This window comes from Pelodiscus sinensis, chromosome 1 (assembly GCF_052426305.1).
Source record: "Pelodiscus sinensis isolate ZL-2025 chromosome 1, ASM5242630v1, whole genome shotgun sequence".
NCBI lineage: Eukaryota > Metazoa > Chordata > Testudines > Trionychidae > Pelodiscus > Pelodiscus sinensis.
Genome location: NC_143052.1, coordinates 312,504,971 through 312,524,219, shown reverse-complemented (window position 1 = coordinate 312,524,219; position 19,249 = coordinate 312,504,971). Strand labels below are relative to the sequence as shown.

Here is a 19,249-nt window from a genome sequence, read left to right as displayed (position 1 = left end):
TTACCGATCAAATGTTTAACCCACTTCAGTGGTTATCAAAGATACTTGTCATTTTTTATTTTAAAAGCAAACCATCTACAGAAAATCTAAGGAAAAGATCACAAATAAAGTAGTTAGAATAACGTAAAAATTATTCTAATTTAAAGCTTGCAATATTACATACAAAAATAGATTTGCAACTTCTGAATTAGTTTCCCAGTCCAGCCTCTCTGGCCCCAAGTCTGGTCAGAAGATTTCTGTATTACAATTTAAAGACATGCAAAAATAGATTTACACCGATCGCCACATGTACCTATATGATTCCTATGGGAAGCATTTTCTGTTTTACTCTAAAACCCTGTTTAAGGCAATAACTACCAAAAAGGTGGGGAACCTTTTTTAGGTCAAGGGGTCACACACAAGTGAGAAGTCCGCAACTGACAAGGAGAAAGACACTCCGCATATTACCCTCCTACACCAAAGGCAAGTAGATTTTGTGTGCTCTAGCCCCACAGGCTCCCAAACTAGGAGGCGAGCCCTGAGCTCAAGAGCCAGATCCAGTTAAGCCGGGGCCATGTCTGGCCCCCAAAAGCTTAGATTCCCTACTCCTGAATTAGGACAATAGAAATCTGCAGGCTAGAAAAAACTGATGCATTCTCTAGACTTTGGTCTTCTCAATAGGGATCAACCAACTTTGAATGAATAGTGTAAGTCCATGCAGTACATTCCTCCAATGAGTATTCTCTCCTCCCACCTAGCTCTGGATAACACAATCCCAGAATACAGAGACACTCTTAGACAATCAGTTATTCTATAGTTTAGCATGTTGCAGATCTATTTGAATCATAATTCAATTTGTCCCATAGGAAATTAACTAAAAAAAATCCCTGTGTCTACTCAACAGAATTTTTAGTATCTTGCTTAGATTCGGAAGACAACATTCTAAGCAAAACTATTCTCCTACAAAGCCCTCTTTCTAGCTACTTCTCCAGAATTTAAGTTTCCCTTGCACAACTGCTGTTGGAAGTGTGCACCTCATTCCATCAGTGAGGCGTCCATCGTAATTTGTTTGAATGGCTGGTGCCGGTGGAAAGGCACCCCACTGAAGAGGTTGTGTGCCTGTGTCCACCATTATAGGGAAGTGAGGACTTTTAGGAGAGGAGAAACATGCCTGTGGATCTGACGACTAGCTGGTGTGTACATTAAGAGATCCAGTGTTGGAAACAGAAGCGCAGCCTGACATGACAAACCACATATGCCGTAGCCACCATGTGCCCCATAAGTTTGAGGCGCATTATGATGGGTACCGTTGGGCTGGTGGTAATGATTGTAACAAGGTTGCTTATATTGTCGAAATGGTGGTTGGGGAGATAGGCTTGAGCTGTTGTGGAGTCTATATGAGCCCCTATGAACTCCAAACATCGTGTGGGGCGTAGTATGGATTTCTGCTAATTGATAATGAAGCCCAGTGACTGAAGAGTGGTCTTTGTGAATGTGATCATGTCTTGATGGTCCTTTGTGAGGAACCTTGGACAAGACAAATCGCCTATAGAAGGGAATATTGTGATCCCATTGCATCTTAGATACGCTGCAGCCACCTTTTCCAATGGTCTTGGAAAAGACTCTGGGGGCAGAGGAGAGTCCAAATGGGAGGACTCTGTATTGAAAGTGGTCTGAAGTGACCGTGAATCATAGGAAGCACCTGTGTGCAGGATGTATTGAAATGTAAAAAATGCGCATCTTGAAGGTCGAGGGCTGTGAACCAGTCCCTCCTGTCCAGTGCTGTATTTATTGTAGCGAGCATGTCCAATTTGAAGCGTTGCCTGCGAAGATATTAGTTTAATTGGCATAGGTCCAAGATAGGTCTCCAATTTCCTGTTCTCTTTTCGGTGAGAAAGTAGTTCGAATAAAATCCCCTCCCCCCCCTTTGTATTTTTCAGGCACCCACTCTATGGCTCCTATTTTGAGGTGGTGTAAAACCTCCTGGCAGAGCAGAGTCTCATGAGAGGGGTCCCTGAAGAGGGAAGGAAAAGGTGGAGAGATTGGAGGAATTGCCATGAAGGGGATAGAATAGCCACAGCTGACGATTTCTAGGACCCACTGATCTGTAGTGATTGCTGCCCACTGATTGCAGAAAGGGCACAAGTGGTGGTGAAATATATTGTGCTCGCCTGGTACTGTAACCAGGGGGGAAGTGAGACAGACCCTTGACCAAATTTTCAAACGTGCTGCCTCGAGGCCTGGGTCACAAAAGAGCAGTTGACGGCTCTCTTTCGTTGGTTTTGCAGTCTGAAGCAGTTTTGCTCAAAAGGTTGGTATTAGTGTTTTCTAATGAAGGTTGTCCCCTTGTGTCTTTGATGCAGTGTGTAACACTTTCTTCGGTAAGGGGGAGTATACATCCCCAATGTGCGAAGGGTAATGCATTCAAGACTTTGCCGGCTTGAAGTGCCTGGCTCATCTCCTTTGCTAATTATTGAAGGGAGAGAGGGGACTGGTGAGAGTCTAGTTTCTGAGCGTGTTCTCTGAGGAGAAGGGCTTAGCTGTTTGCCCCGAGGAAAAGTTGCGCTTGAGCCCTTACTGCCCCTTGATAATTATGGGGGTCTAGGAATCTATCCATAGACTGCATGCACGCTGTGAGTTCCCTTTCTTTGAGAGCTCTTGTTGTGAGGCTACAGAAATGGACACAATTGTGAGGTACATGTGTGTCCCCCAACAGTGTATACCTTCACTGTGGGCATCAGAGGCTGGAATAAATTCTCTGCATTTACCGCATCTTTTCTCCTTACGAGAGTCTGGCAATGTCTCCCAAAAGCTAACTAATTATACAAGCAGCGCTGACCGCACATGGATCGCTGGTTCCTGTTTCTTTTCTTTTGCTTGCTGCGGCTTGCCACTGCGTGGCGGTAAAAGCTGGCAGCGGTGGCTTGTTTTGTTTTCTGTAAAGAAAAGGGAGTCCTGAGTGCCTCAGGACTATCTATGCTGATAAAGTGGTTCTGCTTTGTCTTGCAGAGCACACTGAAGAGGAGACAATTGAGCTCTGTCTGTGGCCGAGGGTAGTGAAGAAGGAACTGCAGAGAAGCGGGCTGTGCGTGCTACTTCAAAGGCAGGAGCGCCACTCTCCGCTCGCACATGTGCAGCCCGCCCAATCACTGCTCTCAAAGTCTCCGATCTATGGTGCCGGGATGAGTGCAACACCAACTGTGGAGTACCCATGGGGACATTACTCGAAAAACACAACAAGACTATTCCACCAATATTACCTAACTGATGCTTCATGGACCCTATGGTTTGCACTTTGTTTTCAGTTGAGACCCCAACTTGCCACTCATACCTTCTAGTGCCTTACCCTTCCACAGGCTGCAACTATCCTTGAGCTTCCCCTTACACCTTAAGATTTCAAGTGGACTTCTGTAGCCAGACAGGAACCCCCCTGTAACATCCATTTTTGCTTGCCTGGAGCATGCAGGGCACACAGAGCAGTAAAAGCCTTGGAACAGAAGGCCCGGATATGCAGGCTGCTGTGACCATGAATGGCTATAAACAGAGATATGCCAATTGCTGACCAAGAGGCTGCCGAGGAGTGCCCTTGACTAAAATCCCATATTGTTACGAACACACAGCTGTCCGCGGGGGGAGGAATCTCCCGCCCAGCAAAGAATATCCGGCACTCCTAATTTAGCTATCTTCCTCTCTTACAAGTGTAAATTATTTGAAACTCCCTTGTAAGAACTGGCACCACAAAACAGACCAGTACAATTCGGCATTTTAGATAAGAAAGAGGATACGGGCACCCAGGGATATAAAGATGGGTCCAGCAGCACATTTATTCTGAGTGTCAATCTACCATCTATCTGCTGGTCGGGTTAGGTGATTGATCTCCTGAGGTTCCATGGGGACGCCCACCTCGTATTAGTCTTTCTTAGGAATTGAGGGACCGGCCCTGGCTTGACCCACTGGAGTCGAAAGGCACAGAAAGGGGTAAAAATTGTACCTGGATGTGGTCCTTTGTCTTAAGTGTACACATAGACTTAGAGCTCTTTAAAGATTAAGCTGTTACTTGGTACCATTATTTCTATTTTCTATCTTTATTTTCTTTGTAACCATTTTTAAGATCTATATTTGCTAGCAGTTAAGAAAGAGAGCAATAGCCATTGTAACCATATGCTTTTATAAGTCTTTTTAATAAACCTGTAACTGTTTAAGTTTTTAACCTGACTCCTTCAGTTGCTGTAACAGAACCAAGCACAATTTAAAAGAACTTCAGCCGGTCATAAGGGAGAGGTATAAAAGGAGCTTGGGCGTTTGGATCGTGTCACTCCCAGGTGACAGATCTGTTGGGGCATCTCTCAGTCTTCCCTAGACTGCCCACTGCGAAGGGATCCTATATCCTAGAAGCTAAAATCTGAGATGTAATAAGCTCTTCCTATAAACAGGGGCATCTGTCAGCCTCTTGGCTACCCTCTGCGACGGGACTCCGGTCCTAGCAGTAAAGTCACGGACGTTAAATCTCAGCGCACGCACGCGCACACACACACACACAGCGCTGACCGTCAGCTGACAACTTCCCTCATTTCTGAAAGGGAAATACCATAAAGCGTAGAAACAGTAAAGCTATGTCTACTCTACCAGGTTATTCAAAATAAGGTGTTTTTTTAAAAACAACTCTGAAGTAACTATTTCAAACTAAGCTTATTCCTCTTCACAAGCAGGAGTTATTATTTCGAAATAACAAGCCCACTATTTCAAAACAACAGGCTTGGTAGTGTGGACGCTCACCTTGTTATTGTGAAATTAGGGGAGTTATCTATTCTCCTAGACCTCAGAAGGCAGAGGGAAGGGTGAGGGCTGGGCACAAGGACTAACATCTCTCCCAGCCCCCCCGCCTTGAAGGAAAGATCTAGCCCTGCTGTTGCTGCACTGCTGTTGCTGCCTCTCTCCTGAGTAAGAGGCCTGCCCTGTTAGGACTCAAACTTTTCAGCTGCAGGTGTTGTCTACAGCCATTACCAGGGGCGGGCTTAAAGCCAGGAGGCTGCCTCTGATGGGAGGCCGCTGCCGGCAGGCCACCCCTAAGGGGCGAGCCAGAGGGGGCTGCCCTTTGGGGGCAGATCGAGGGCAAAGGTGTGTGTTGTGATGGTAGCAGTTTTGTGTGATATTACAATTATGGGGGATGTGTTTGTGTGTGCTGGTGACAGCAGCACACTGTTGGTTGTGTAGCGATCTATTCAGTCCCTTGTGAGAGCAGGGAGGGCAGACAAGGGTTCTTGGTGAGAGGAAGTACCCTTTACCTGCCCAAACTAAAGGTTTGTATTTGTTCTGTTTCCTTCCCCTTCCCTATTACGTGCTTTGGCACAGATGGCATGCCTAAGGTGGAGGGCTCAGATGGCATCGTAGCAGTTGTGACAGGTAGGAGAAGATATGGAAGTAAGATACGGACTGGCCAGTCAAGGGGAATGAGGCTTAGACAGTTATGTGCTATTCCTTTTTCCAGTCATGTTCCTAGCCTCAATATTTCTGGGAACTTTAATACCTGGCCATTAGCTCTGAGGGTACTGCTGCTGAATGCCAGGTCAGTATCCCAGGAGACAGCTGTCATCCATGATTTAATCCTGGATGAAGGGGCTGACCTGGCTAGTATCACTGAGACCTGGCTAGGAGTGGAGGGAGGCGTTGATCTTTCCCAATTGTGAGAACCGGCTGGGTTCTCAGTACAGCATCAGCCGCGGCTGATGGTAGGGAAGGTGAGGTGGTGATTGTCCATTAAGATACAATCTCACTGGCTAGGGCCCTGATCCAACAAAGTGTTAGATTTGAGTGCTTGTACTTGAAGTTGGGTGGCTGGGATAGGTTGGGTATAACTGCTTCTGCACCATCCACCTCGCTGTATGGCAGATGCTCTGCTCGAGCTGGCCGACGTGGTCTCAGACATGGCATTGAGGACCCTGAGGCTTCTGGTCTTGGGGGACTTTAATATCCACGCCGAGGCTTTCCTGTCTGGTCTGAGATTCTATGGCTACCATGACCACCCTAGGACTATCCCAAGAAATAACTGACCCAACGCATGTTGCAGGTCATACGCTCGATTTGGTTTTTTGGACTAAGGGTGATAGAGTTCTTGGGATAAGGTATGTGGCTACACTCCCTTTATCATGGACTGATCACTACCTGGTCAAGTTTAGACTATCTGATGACCTTCCCCTCAGACGGGGGAATGATTAAGATGATCCGCCCTCAGAGGCTGATAGATCCGGAGGATTTCCTGAGGTTCCTGAGGGATTGTTCAGCTGTTATGGCAAAAGGTCCTCTAGATGCCCTAGTCCATACACGGAACATCAAAGTAGACCGGGCAGTTGATATGATTGCTCCTAAGCACCCTCTTCGGGCTAGTCAAGCCAAGTTTGCTCCCTGGTTTTCTGAGGAGCTGACAGTGGCAAAACAGTCTGTGCGATGACTAGAACACCACTGGAGGAGAACTAAAGCTGAGTCCGATGAATTGTGGCTTAGAGCCGAATTGCGAGCTTACTCTGTAGTGGTGCTGACAGCGAAGAAAAGCTACTTCTCCACCCGTACCACATCCGCGCAATGCCATCCAGAGGAACTGTTTCAAGTAATGCAGAGCCTTTTGCAGTCTGGCACTCATGATGAAATGAAGGAGCTCTTGGTGCACCACTGTGATCTGTTTGCGAAGCACTTTGCAGATAAGATCGCTCGCATTCAGTCGGATTTGGACTCTGGTTGCTACGTACATTGGGCACAGAATGTGTTGAGCGCACAACCCAGTCATTTTTTCCTGGATCAATTTCAGCTATTGCAGACTGAGGATGTGGACAAAGTGCTTAGAGGAGTGTGACCAACCACGTGCTCACTTGACCCCTGCCCTTCATGGCTTATTAAATCTAGCCAGGAAGGGATGACTGGCTGAGTCCAGGGGATTATTAATGAGTCTTTTAGATGCGGTATGGTTCCCGACACCATGAAAGAGGCAGTGATAAAAACGTTACTCAAGACGACTTCCCTGGACCCATATGATTTAAATAACTGTCGCCGAATTGCTAATATTCCTTCTTGGGCAAGGTACTTGAGCAGGCAGTGGCATTGCAACTCCAAGCGTTCTTAGAAGAAACAGATTACTTAGATCCATTTCAGTCTGGCTTTAGATCTGATTTTGGAACTGAAACTGCCTTGGTCGCCCTGGTAGACAACTTACGCCGGGAGATAGACCAGGATTGTGGATCCCTGTTGATTCTCTTTGACCTCTCAGCAGCTTTTGATACCATCGACCATGATATCCTTTTGGGACGCCTGGTGGAGTTGGGTATTGGAGGCACAGTTTTGCAATGGTTCTGGTCCTACCTGTCGGGATGCTTTCAGAAGGTGGAACTAGGGGGCTGCTATTCGACCCCATGGCAATTGTGCTATGGGGTCCTGCAAGGTTCCATCTTGTCCCCTATACTGTTTAATATCTATATGAAGCTCCTGGGAGAGGTCATAAGGAGTTTTGGAGGACGGTGCCATCAATATGGAGGTGAATGCCTGGCTGCGAAGATGGTGTCGCCAGGAGGGCTTCAGCTTCCTTGACCACAGGGTGCTCTTCCAGGCAGGACTGCTTGGCAGAGATGGAGTTCACCTTTCCAGGAGCGGGAAGGCCTTGTTTGGACACAGACTGGCTAACCTTGTGAGGAGGGCTTTAAACTAGGTTCGACGGGGACAGGTGAGCAAAGCCCACAGGTAAGTGCTGAATGTGTGGGACTGGGAGATGGGTTGGAAATGGGGGGGGACTACGGCCTATAATGGCAAGGAGAAAGGAGGGTCAGAGCACAAAAGGGAGGCAAGATCAAATCAGTATCTTAGATGCCTATATACAAATGCGAGAAGTATGGGTAAGAAGCAGGAAGAACTGGAATTGCTAACAAATAAATATCATTGGTATTACAGAAACCTGGTGGGATGGGACGCACGATTGGAATGTTGGTATGGAAGGGTACGGCTTGCTCAGGAAGGACAGACAGGGAAAAAAGGAAGGAGGGGTTGCCTTGTATATTAAAAATGTACACACTTGGACTGAAGTGGAGATGAACGTAGGAGATAGCTGTGTAGAGAGTCTCTGGGTTAAGTAAAAAGGGGTAAAAAATGAGGGTGATGTCATGCTAGGAGTCTACTACAGGCCACCTAGCCAGGTGGAAGAGGTGGATGAGGCCTTTTTTAAACAAGTAACAAAACTATCCAAAGCCCAAGATTTGGTGGTGATGGGGGACTTCAACTATCCAGACATATGTTGGGAAACTAACACAGCGGGGCACAGGCTATCCAATAAGTTTCTGGACTGCATTGGAGATAACTTTGTTTCAGAAGGTTGAAAAAAGCTACCAGAGGAGAAGCTGTTCTGGATTTGATTTTAACAAATAGGGAGGAACTAATTGAGAACTTGAAAGTGGAAGACAGTATGGGGGACAGTGATCATGAAATAATAGAGTTCATGATCTTAAGGAAAGGTAGAAGAGAGACCAGCACAATTGAGGTAATGGATTTCAGGAAGGCAGATTTTGATAAGATCAGAGAACTTGTAGGTAAGGTCCCATGGGAAGCAAGACTGAAGGGAAAAACAACTGAGGAGAGTTGGAAGTATTTCAAAGGGACGTTGTTAAGGACTCAAAAGCAAACAATTCCGCTGCGTAGGAAAGATAGAAAATATGGCAAAAGACCAGCTTGGCTTAACAAGGAGATCTTGCACGATCTCAAAATAAAAAAGGAGTCCTATAAAAAATGGAAACTAGGACAAATAACAAAGGATGAATATAAGCAAGCAACACGGGAATGCAGGGGCAAGATTAGAAAGGCAAAGGCACAAAATGAGATCAAACTAGCTACAGGAATAAAGGGAAACAAGAAGACCTTTTTATAAATACATTAAAAGCAAGAGGAAGACCAAGGACAGGGTAGGCCCACTGCTTAGTGAGGAGGGAGAAGCAGTAACAGGAAACTTGGAAATGGCAGAGATGCTCAATGACTTCTTTGTTTCGGTCTTCACCGAGAAGTCTGGAGGTGTGCCTAACGTAGTGAATACAAGCAGAGAGAGGGTAAGTTTAGAAGATAGGATACACAAAGAACAAGTTAAAAGTCACTTAGGAAAGTTAGATGTCAGCAAGTCACCAGGTCCTGATGAAATGCATCCCAGGATACCTCCTCTATCAGCTCCTTGAGTATCTGAGCCTTTAGCTATGATTTTTGAAAAATCATGGCAGACAGGGGAGATTCCAGAAGACTCGAAAAGGGCAAATATTGTGCCCATCTATAAAAAGGGGAATAAGAACAACCCAGGAAACTACAGACCGGTCAGTTTAACATCTGTCCCAGGGAAGATAATGGAGCAGGTAATTAAGGAAATCATATGCAAACACTTGGAAGGTAATAAAGTGATAGGGACTAGCCAGCATGGGTTTGTGAAGAACAAGTCATGCCAAACTAATCTGATAGCTTTCTTTGACAGGATAACGAGCCTTGTGGATAAGGGAGAAGCGGTGGATGTCATATACCTAGACTTTAGTAAGGCATTTGATACCGTCTCGCATGATATTCTTATTGATAAACTTGGCAAAATTAACTTAGATAGGGCCACGATAAGGTGGGTGCATAATTGGCTGGATAACTGTAGTCAGAGAGTTCTTGTTAACGGTGCTAAATCCTGCTGGAAAGGGATAACAAGTGGAGTTCCGCAAGGGTCTGTTTTGGGACCCGTACTGTTCAATATCTTCATCAATGATATAGATATTGGGATAGAGAGTACGCTTATTAAGTTTGCAGATGATACCAAACTGGGTGGGGTTCCAACTTCTTTGGAGGATAGGGACATAATTCAAAATGACCTTAGCAAGTTAGAGAAATGGTCAGAGGTAAACAGGATGAGGTTTAATAAAGAGAAATGCAAAGTGCTCCACTTAGGAAGGAACAATCAGTTCCATACATACAAGATGGGAAGCGACTGTCTAGGAAGGAGCATGGCGGAAAGGGATCTAGGGGTCATAGTGGACCACAAGTTGAATATGAGTCAACAGTGTGATGCTGTTGCAAAAAAAGCAAATATGATTTTAGGTTGTATCAACAGGTGTGTTGTAAGCAAAACTCGTGAAGTCATTCTGCCGCTCTACTCTGCACTAGTTAGGCCTCAGCTGGAGTACTGTGTCCAGTTCTGGGCGCCACATTTCAAGAAAGATGTGGAGAAATTGGAAAGGGTACAGAGAAGAGCGACAAGAATGATTAAAGGTCTAGAGAACATGACCTATGAAGCCAGGCTTCATGAACTGGGCTTGTTTAGTTTGGAAAAAAGAAGATTAAGGGGGGGGGACATGATAGCGGTTTTCAAATATCTAAAAGGGTGTCACAAGGAGGAAGGAGAAAATTTGTTCCTCTTGGTTTCTGAGGACAGGACAAGGAGTAATGGGCTTAAAGTGCAGCAAGGGAGGTTTAGATTGGACATTAGGAAAAAATTCCTAACTGTCAGGGTGGTCAAATATTGGAATAAATTGCCAAGGGAGGTGGTGGAATCTCCCTCTGTGGAGATATTTAAGAACAGGTTAGCTAGACATCTGTCAGGGATGGTGTAGACGGAGCTTGGTCCTGCCTTGAGGGTGGGGGGCTGGACTCGATGACCTCTCGAGGTCCCTTCCAGTCCTATAATTCTATGATTCTAATATGCAGATGACACCCAACTCTATTTCCCTGTGACATCAGAACCAGGTGTGGAGGTGACTGATCTAAATCAGTGTCTGGAGATGGTAATGGTTTGAATGAAGTCAAACAAGCTGAAGTTGAATCCAGATAAGACTGAGGTCCTGTGGATCAGGAGGCCAACTGTTCGGGAATGTGGCGTGGCACCTGTTCTAGACGGGGTTACTCTCCCCGTGAAAGAACAGGTATGCAGCTTGGAATTCCTCCTGGACCCTTTTTTAACATTTGAAAATCAGATTCCTTCAGTGGCCAGGAGTGCTTTTGGGCAGCTTTATTTGATTCGCCAGCTGTGACCCTTTCTGAACAAGCATGAGTTGGCTACAGTGATCCATGCTCTTGTTACATCTAGACTGGATTACTGTCATGCACTTTATGGGGGGAAGGGGTCCTCTAAAGAGCCTTCGGAAACTTCAACTGGTCCAGAATGCGGCTGCTCAGGACTTAACTAATACTCATTACAGGGAGCACATTATGCCAGTGCTTCTGCAGCTGCACTGGCTTCTGGTATGTTTCCGGACACTATTTAAGGTTTTAGTTATGACCTATAAAGCCTTAAATGGGTTCATTTTGGGGTATCTGAAGGACCGTCTTCTCCCATATGAGCCTGCCCAGGGATTGAGGTTAGCTGGGGAGGCTTTGCTTCATGTTCCCCTACTTGTGGAGATAAGATTAACATCTACTCGGAACAGGACCTTCTCAGCTTTTGCTCCCAGGCTGTGAAATTCTTTTCCTCAGGATATTCGCATGGCGCCAACGCTAGTATTGTTTCGGCATCAGGCTCAAGCCACCCTTTTTACTCATGCTTTTATTAATGTTTGAATCTTTATGTATATGTCCCTCTTCTCTATATGTTTTTAGGAGATTTTATGTCCCTCTGGGGGTCTCATTTTAAATGTTTATATATATTTGTATTGTGTTTAAACATTTTTTGTAAGCTGCCTCGAATGTTTTAAATAGAGAGGCAGGGTAAAAATATTTAAATAAATAAATTTCGAAATAACTTTCCAGTGTAGACATGCCCTAAGCATCTAACCTTAACATTGGACTTCTCACTTTTTCCTCTTATCTTTCTTTATTCCACTCTTTTCTCCTTCATATTTGCACTCCATTCACTTTACCCTTCTTTGCCAACTCTCTTCCCCCTCATCCTTCAGTCTCTCACCCCTTTTTTCTCCTTCATCTTTCCTTGTATCCTCCCTTCCTTCCTCAAAATCATTCCTAAAGCCTTATCTCAGAACAAAATAGGTCTAACCATCCTTGGTTCACTCCCAAGTCTCCATTTTTTCAAGTTGCTCTCCTCTCCATACTATCAGTGCTCTGTCAGGAAACATCCTCCCCTACTCGTTACTGTCTGCCTTCTGTAATGCCCTCCTAGAGTGACAGACTGATACTGCTAGAGTTTATTGCTCTCAGGCATTCTTTTTTCAAGGCTGCTCCCCAGTGACGGGGTATATCAACCTTGAACTGGGGATGCGAGGGTTAACCCTGGATACCTGGCAGAGGAGGCCTCGCCCCCTCACCCGCAAGCCCTGCTGGGCATGCTCCAGCTGGAGGCCAGGCATAAAGGCCTGTGAGAGCAGCTCAGTCAGGGCTGGCTGCTGATGGGGGAGGAGGTTCCTGACGAGGAGCTGCAAATGGACCAAGATGAAGGAGCTTCTCCTGCAGCCTCCAGAAGTGAAAAGCAGAAAAGGACTGCACGGGAGAGACAGGTAGGAGGAAGTAGCCCACAGTGGGGAGTTGTACCCCAGGAGCTCAGCCTGGGACTGGGTCCCCTACTCCATCCCCATCAACCCCACGTGGGGATTGCTAGTGACTCTGGATGCTAGGCCATGCTGCCCTGCATGAAGGGGAAGGTTTACTGACTCTTGCCATTGGGTCCCATGCCTCTGCACAGGAGGGCATTGTTACTGGCTCTGGTTGCTAGGCTTAACTGCCCTGCAGAATGAGGGCATTATTAATGACTGAAGCTACAGATCCTATTGCCTGGGACAAGTTACGGTTATAGTCAGGAGGGGAGGCACCACATCCCCTTGCCCAAACTGGTATACACACAGGGTTGAACACCCCCTGAGAGGTCAGGTACCCACCCTTAAGGGGAATGGGTATGCTTTCCCCTGTGATATCCAGAGACTATGGACTTACTTCAAGTCTTGAGTCCACCCTGCTTTAGACTCTATTCAACAATGGGCTGGACACAAGATTAGGAAAACTATTCCAATAGTTGTTAACAATATACTTTATCCCAAGTTTTCAGTTACGGTGAAAGTCAGGAGCAGCAATAACTAGAGGAGGGGGTAACAATGGAGAGCGTGTAAGATTTGTCTATCCACGTCTTCCGCCTACACCTGCATCAGTATTTCCTAGAAGTTGTGGACCACTCAGGAGAGAGTCAAATGCTGCCCAGATGATTAGCAGAGCACCTACAGCTAGGTTTTTTGTTTCTACTGCTGGTACACTTAAAAATATTATTCTGCACATGGATGAAAAAGATTAGAGGGAACCCTGACCTGAACCACTGGATGTTGCAGAACACATCCTTGGTAGCTATACTTAAGATTGAAATGGTTCATGTTAAGCAGATTTTAATTGGATAAAATGCTGAAGAGTATTCACTGGACGGTCATACCCTCCCCAAAAAGTAAGTTATGAAAAATAGAGAAAGGAGGGCAGAAACAAAGTTATCCAGAAAATATTTTCCCTACTACTGTAAATGAAACCTGAGCTCCACACCTACTGTGTTTCAGTTGCTTCTCCTGTAATAGTTTCCACCACAGCTCTCTTATCTATTCCTCTCCTTCTTGTTTCTTCTTTTGTTCCTGCTCTCGTCTTGTTCCTTTTTTCACTTACTGTCTCTCCCTTTGTGTGTGTGGTAGTCCTTTCTGCTCCCACTTCTCCCTGTTCTTTTTTACCCTTCACTGTGCTATTTTCATGTGTGAGGACCACAAACAAAGAACAGGTCCTTTTTATTCTCTCCAGAAGGCAAGCAACCTTTGGAAAGGTGTGCAACGGATAAAGACCTTTTCAACATACTCTCAGCTCCCACCCTCTTCTGAACTTATCTTTCCTTCTTACTTACTATACTTGGCCCTCTTCACTGAATCCCAAAGAAACCTTCTCTCTTCTCTTTCCTGTTTATCCAGACTGACAGAATTCACTCTTCCTCATGCTGCTTGTGGACCACCTTCCATATTTTGTATATTTTTGGTAGGCACCAGTCAATCAATCTAATAGCTATGCACAAAGCCTTCTGGGCCAGCAGTAAAAGAAGAAACTATCTGGTAGTTTATGTAAAAGCACAAACTGGTCTTGAAAGGCAAATAAAATGTATTTTGCATTAACAGGTGCCAGAAGTTCCAATGTCTTTGACTTGTAATGTCACAAAAAAGATTAATTTTTATGTTTTTAGTGTATCAAGTATCCACAGAAAATTTTATGAAAAAGGGAATGAATTCACCTCACACTTTATCTTCCTTTTGAAAGAATGTCCAAGCTACCTAGAAATACTCAGGAGAAAGTAAGAACTCTTCAGTTGTGACCTTCCCTTTTTTGTTTCAGCAGACATAACTGATTCATAAGAAAGGAGAGGGCTTCAGTAAACTAAATAACTTTTCAAGTGGACACATTTTGCAAGTTAGTCAGAGAACAGCATTTTTTCAGTCTTATTTTGAGGAAAGCATTTAGTTTTATGTTAATATTTCTGTAGTACTCTATAAAATGTACTAATACACAGTGAAAAGTATGTTTTAGTGATACATGAATTAGACAACTGTTATCAAGATACTTGTTGAGATACAGATAGAAGCTAGCAATATATCTGGGAATTATAAAATGAACAGTTGTATATTGTGCAAAGTTCTAATATATCTGGATTCCAATTAAGTATTTGATCACCTTTGAAAAGAGCCCAAGTAGTATCTGAAGTTATTAACTTCATAAGGAAATGATGAGAGTTAATACTTTTGCTACTGTATTAATTTGAGATGGTTTTCCACAAGGCTAATTTAATGAGCCTGCAGTGCACTGAAGGACATTGGCAAAATTTCATCTTCATAAGCAAGAATTAAGTTTTATTATTGAGGTGAAAGCTTAAATTCTGCAGATTGTGAACTCTAGGAAATTGCAGTTGCAACTGTTTCATTTTGCTTCTAGAGCACTGATTCTCAGTCCACAGCTCACAAGTCACATATGACTGTTTGCAATGTAACCTGCAGCTCTTTAAGGCTTCCTCCTGGAGTATGGCAAACAGCTGATCTATGGCACTTCTGGAGGAAGCAAGTCTGGAATAATGCAGAAGCCTTAGGGTTGCAGCCACGGGCCCCAGGCTAAGGGGAGAGGGGCACAAAAAAAATCTCCAGACCACCAAAAGTTCAGATTTTTTGTGGGGCCCACAGTTATGCAGGGCTCTGGGCTGCAGCCACTAAAGCTCCTGCAGTAATCTGACAAGCAGGGAGTTGTCTCCACACTGCTGTTTCCCTTCCACTCCCACTCCCACTCCCACTCCCCCCCCCCCCCACACACACACACACACACACACACACACACCCACCCTTCGTGGTTGGACCTGTCCTGCAATTAGGAAAACCATGGCCAATGGGAGCTGTAGCAGAGATGCCTACAAGCAAGAACAGTATGCAGCGCCACCTGCCCTCACCCCCATTCCAGCTGTTTCCAGGAATGGCAGGAGGCCTGGCTGGCTGGCTGGCAGGCAGGGACCCTGTGTCAGCAATGCTGCACCACCAAATGGGAGTTGCCTGAAGTTAAGTATCCTGAACCCTAACTCTAGCCCTGAGCACCCTCCCACATGCCAACTCCTGCTCAGACCCTGCACCCCCACTCCCAACCTCCTGACCTGAGCGCTCTCCCGCACTCCAAACTCCTTCGCTCCATCCTGGAACCCACTCTTGCACCTCAAACTTCATCCCCAGTCACACCTCAGAGCCCACACCCTCAATCAAAGCCCTCAGACCCTCCTGCACCCCAACGCTCTGCCCCTTCTCTCTGAACCCCTCATGCAATCAATAAGAGTTAATTTATACAACAAAAACTAAATCTATTTGGAAATCGTAGAGTATTTGGTTTTATTTATAGCAGTGGTTCTAAAAGTGCAGTACTGGTCTGCAACCACCTTACACGTGGTCCATGGTTCAAGCTCAGCTCCCCTCTTTCCTTCCTCTGTACAGCATGGAGCCTGCACTCGTGGTCCAGCCTTGCAGCCATCGTGCAACCACAAGGCTGAAGCACCAGCTTCGACTTTCCACTGAGAGAACATGGAGATTGGGGTTTTCTTCATCCCCTCCCTTCCCCACCAGACTGGCTCAGAAAGAGGTAGAGCAAGCGGTTCCAAGTGCTGCGCTCGCCCAGTGACAGGGGGTAGGGAGCGGCAGTGTGTGAAGCCACTTCTCTGTCTCTCTCCACAAGCCAGTCTGGCAGGAAAGATCGGGGCTTTCCTCACCCCCCTCCCTTCAAAGCTGGTGCACGCTGCAGTGATGCACTGTCTGGAAGCTTTCCCTGCTGCTCCCAGTGGCCAGAGTTATGGCCAATGGGAGCAGCAGGAAGATGTGTTTGGGAAAAAACAGAGGTGCAAAGCCAGATAAGTGGCCCCACCACACCCAAAACCTGCACCCCAATCCCCTTCATTCACACACACCCCACCAAGACACTGCACCTGCAGCTTGCTCCAACACCCTCCCTTGCTCCTGCTGCACCCTCCCTCCTGGCGAAACACGGCACCTTCCCTTGCTCTTGCCCTTTCCCCTGGCCAGACACTCTACTCCTACCCTGTTTCTGCACCCTACTTCCCATCCAGACCTCACATCCTACACCCCACCTCCTGCCCAGACCTTGCACCCCCATCCCTCTCTCTGGCAAATCTATCCTGCACAATGAACCCCTCATTTTTGTCCCAACCTGAGTTCACTAATCCTGGAAGCCCAGAAGAGTACATCTGGCCTAAGAGAAGGCCTGAACTTCAGTCCTCCCTGTTCTTCCCATTTTCACAGTGGGGCTGGAACCACAGAAGAGTGAAGTGTCTCAGCTGGGGGCCACATCAATGAGTCGGGGATTTTTTTGAGGGATGGGTTGTGTTGGTGTTGTTTGTCCTCAACTGATTTTTCTGTGGGTCAGTGGCCCCTGACCGAAAAAAGTTCCCCATAAATAAAGAAAAAAAGGGAACCTTTTGTGTTGTACAATATTTATGTCTTTTATTTAAAATTAAGTTTGATAAACTAACATGAGAAAGTTAAAGCGCTTCATCTGTTTAATAATTTAAATTAATATTTCCTTTCTTACTGGTTAAATTAAACCGTTCTCCGTAGCTTCAGCACTAGCTGAATGGCTCAGCCATAATTATGTAATTAATGGTAAGAACATAAGAACCGCCATACTGGGTCAGACTAAAGGTCCATCTAGCCGAGTAGCCTGTCTGCCGCCAGTGGCCAGTGCCAGGTGCCCCAGAGGGGGTGGACTGAAGACAATGATCAAGCAGTTTGTCTCCTGCCATCCATCTCCAGCCTTTGACAAACAGAGGCCAGGGCCATATTCCTTACCTCTGGCTAATAGCCTTTAATGGACCTAACCTCCATGAATTTATCTAGCTCTTTTCTAAACTCTATTATAGTCCTAGCCTTCACAGCCGCCTCTGACAAGGAGTTCCACAGACTGACTGTGCGCTGTGTGAAGAAGAACTTTCTTTTATTAGTTTTAAACCTGCTACCCATTAATTTCATTTGGTGTCCCCTAGTTCTTATATTATGGGAACATGTAAATAACTTCTTTATTCATCCTCTCCACACCACTCATGATTTTATAGACCTCTATCATACCCCCCCTCCCCGTCTCCTCTTTTCTAAACTGAAAAGTCCCAATCTCTTTAGCCTCTCCTCATATGGGACCCGTTCCAAACACCTAATCATTTTAGTTGCTCTTTTCTGAACGTTTTCTAATGCCAAAATATCTTTTTTGAGATGAGGGGACCACATCTGTACGCAGTATTCAAGATGGGGGTGTACTATAGTTTTATATAGGAGCAGTAAGATATTCTTCATCTTGTTTTCTATGCCTTTAATAATTCCTAGCATCTTACACGGCATGGAAGTTTTCAGAGAACTATCCATGATAGCTACAACTAATCAGGAAAGAGATCTTTGAGTTAAGTTAGCCCCCCATCATATACTGTATGTATAGTTGGGTTTATTTTTTCCCAACGTCCATTACTTTACACTTATCTACATTAAATTTCATTTGCCATTGTGTTGCGCAATCACTCAGTTTGGTGAGATCTTCTTGAAGTTCTTCACAGTCTGCTTCGGTCTTGACTATCTTAGTATCATCCGCAACCTTTGCCACCTCACTGCTTACCCCTTTCTCTAGATAGTTTACAAGTAAGTTGAATAGGATTGGTCCTAGGACTGACCCTTGGGGAACACCACTAGTTACACCTCTCCGTTCTGAAAATTTACTGTTTATTCCTACCCTTTGTTTCCTGTCTTTTAACCAGTTATCAATCCATTAGTGAGTTTCCATTAGCAACGGGTGGTCCACAGAAAGGTTTGCATTGAGCCAGGTGGGCCACGGGCCAAAAAGTTTGAGACATACTGATTTACAGTTACATACTTAATATTATTGTGTATGTATTTGGTGGGGTGGGGAGCAGAGCACACAGTAATCATGTGGCTCTCTTGATTAGCAGTGGTTGCAAATGTGGTTCCCATGTGACTTAACTGTGAGTACCACCATTCTACTGGAACCTGTTGTTAGCTAAGTAACGTTTACTGATATTCCTGCTCTAACACAAAAACCAACTATCCCCAAGTGTATATAGCACATATGTTTTAGCATAAGTAACTCTGAAAGGTAACATACAAGTAACTACATATTTGTATGTAATTGTAGGAGGAGGAAGAAAAATTGTTCTCCTTGGCCTCTGAGGATAGGACAAGAAGCAATGGGCTTAAACCACAACAAGGGAGGTTTAAGCTGGACATTTAGGAAGTTTTTCCTAACTGTCAGGGTGGCTAAACACTAGAATAAATTGCCTGTGGAGGTTGTGGAATCTCTATTTCTGGAGATATTTAAGAGCCAGTTAGATAGACATTTATCAGAGATAGTCTACTGGGTACTGGGTCCTGCCGTGAGGGCAGGGGACTGGACTCCATGACCTCTCAAGGTCCCTTCCAGTTCTAGTGTTCTAGGACTCTGTAACAATTAAGAAAAAGTTAGTCACCCAGTGCAGTAATGATGGTTCTTTGAGATGTGTCCCCCCGTTGGTGCTCCACTCAGGTCTCAGTGCATCCTCATGCTGCGGATCAGAGAGTTTTGGTGAGCGGTGCCCCTCGCGCCATGCCTGTGCACCCAGTGTCTCACGCCCTTGCCGTTCGTCGAATGCATGCACAGCGCAAGCCCCATCCATTCCTTTTCTACCTGAAGTCCTCTAAGACTCCAGCCAGAGGGGAGGACGGGAGGGTAGTGGAGCACCCACAAGGGAACACATCTCGAAGAAGTATCATTATTGTACTGGTGAGGAACTACTACTTCTTCAGCAAGTGGTGCC

At 45.5% G+C, this 19,249-nt stretch overlaps 1 protein-coding gene across 7 annotated transcripts in view; it reads right to left on the bottom strand.

The window, feature by feature from the left end:
- The window catches only part of ZMYM2 (zinc finger MYM-type containing 2), a 198,886-nt gene that overhangs the window by 146,313 nt on the left and 33,324 nt on the right, over positions 1 to 19,249 (bottom strand). The gene's annotated exons all lie outside the window — the stretch shown is intronic.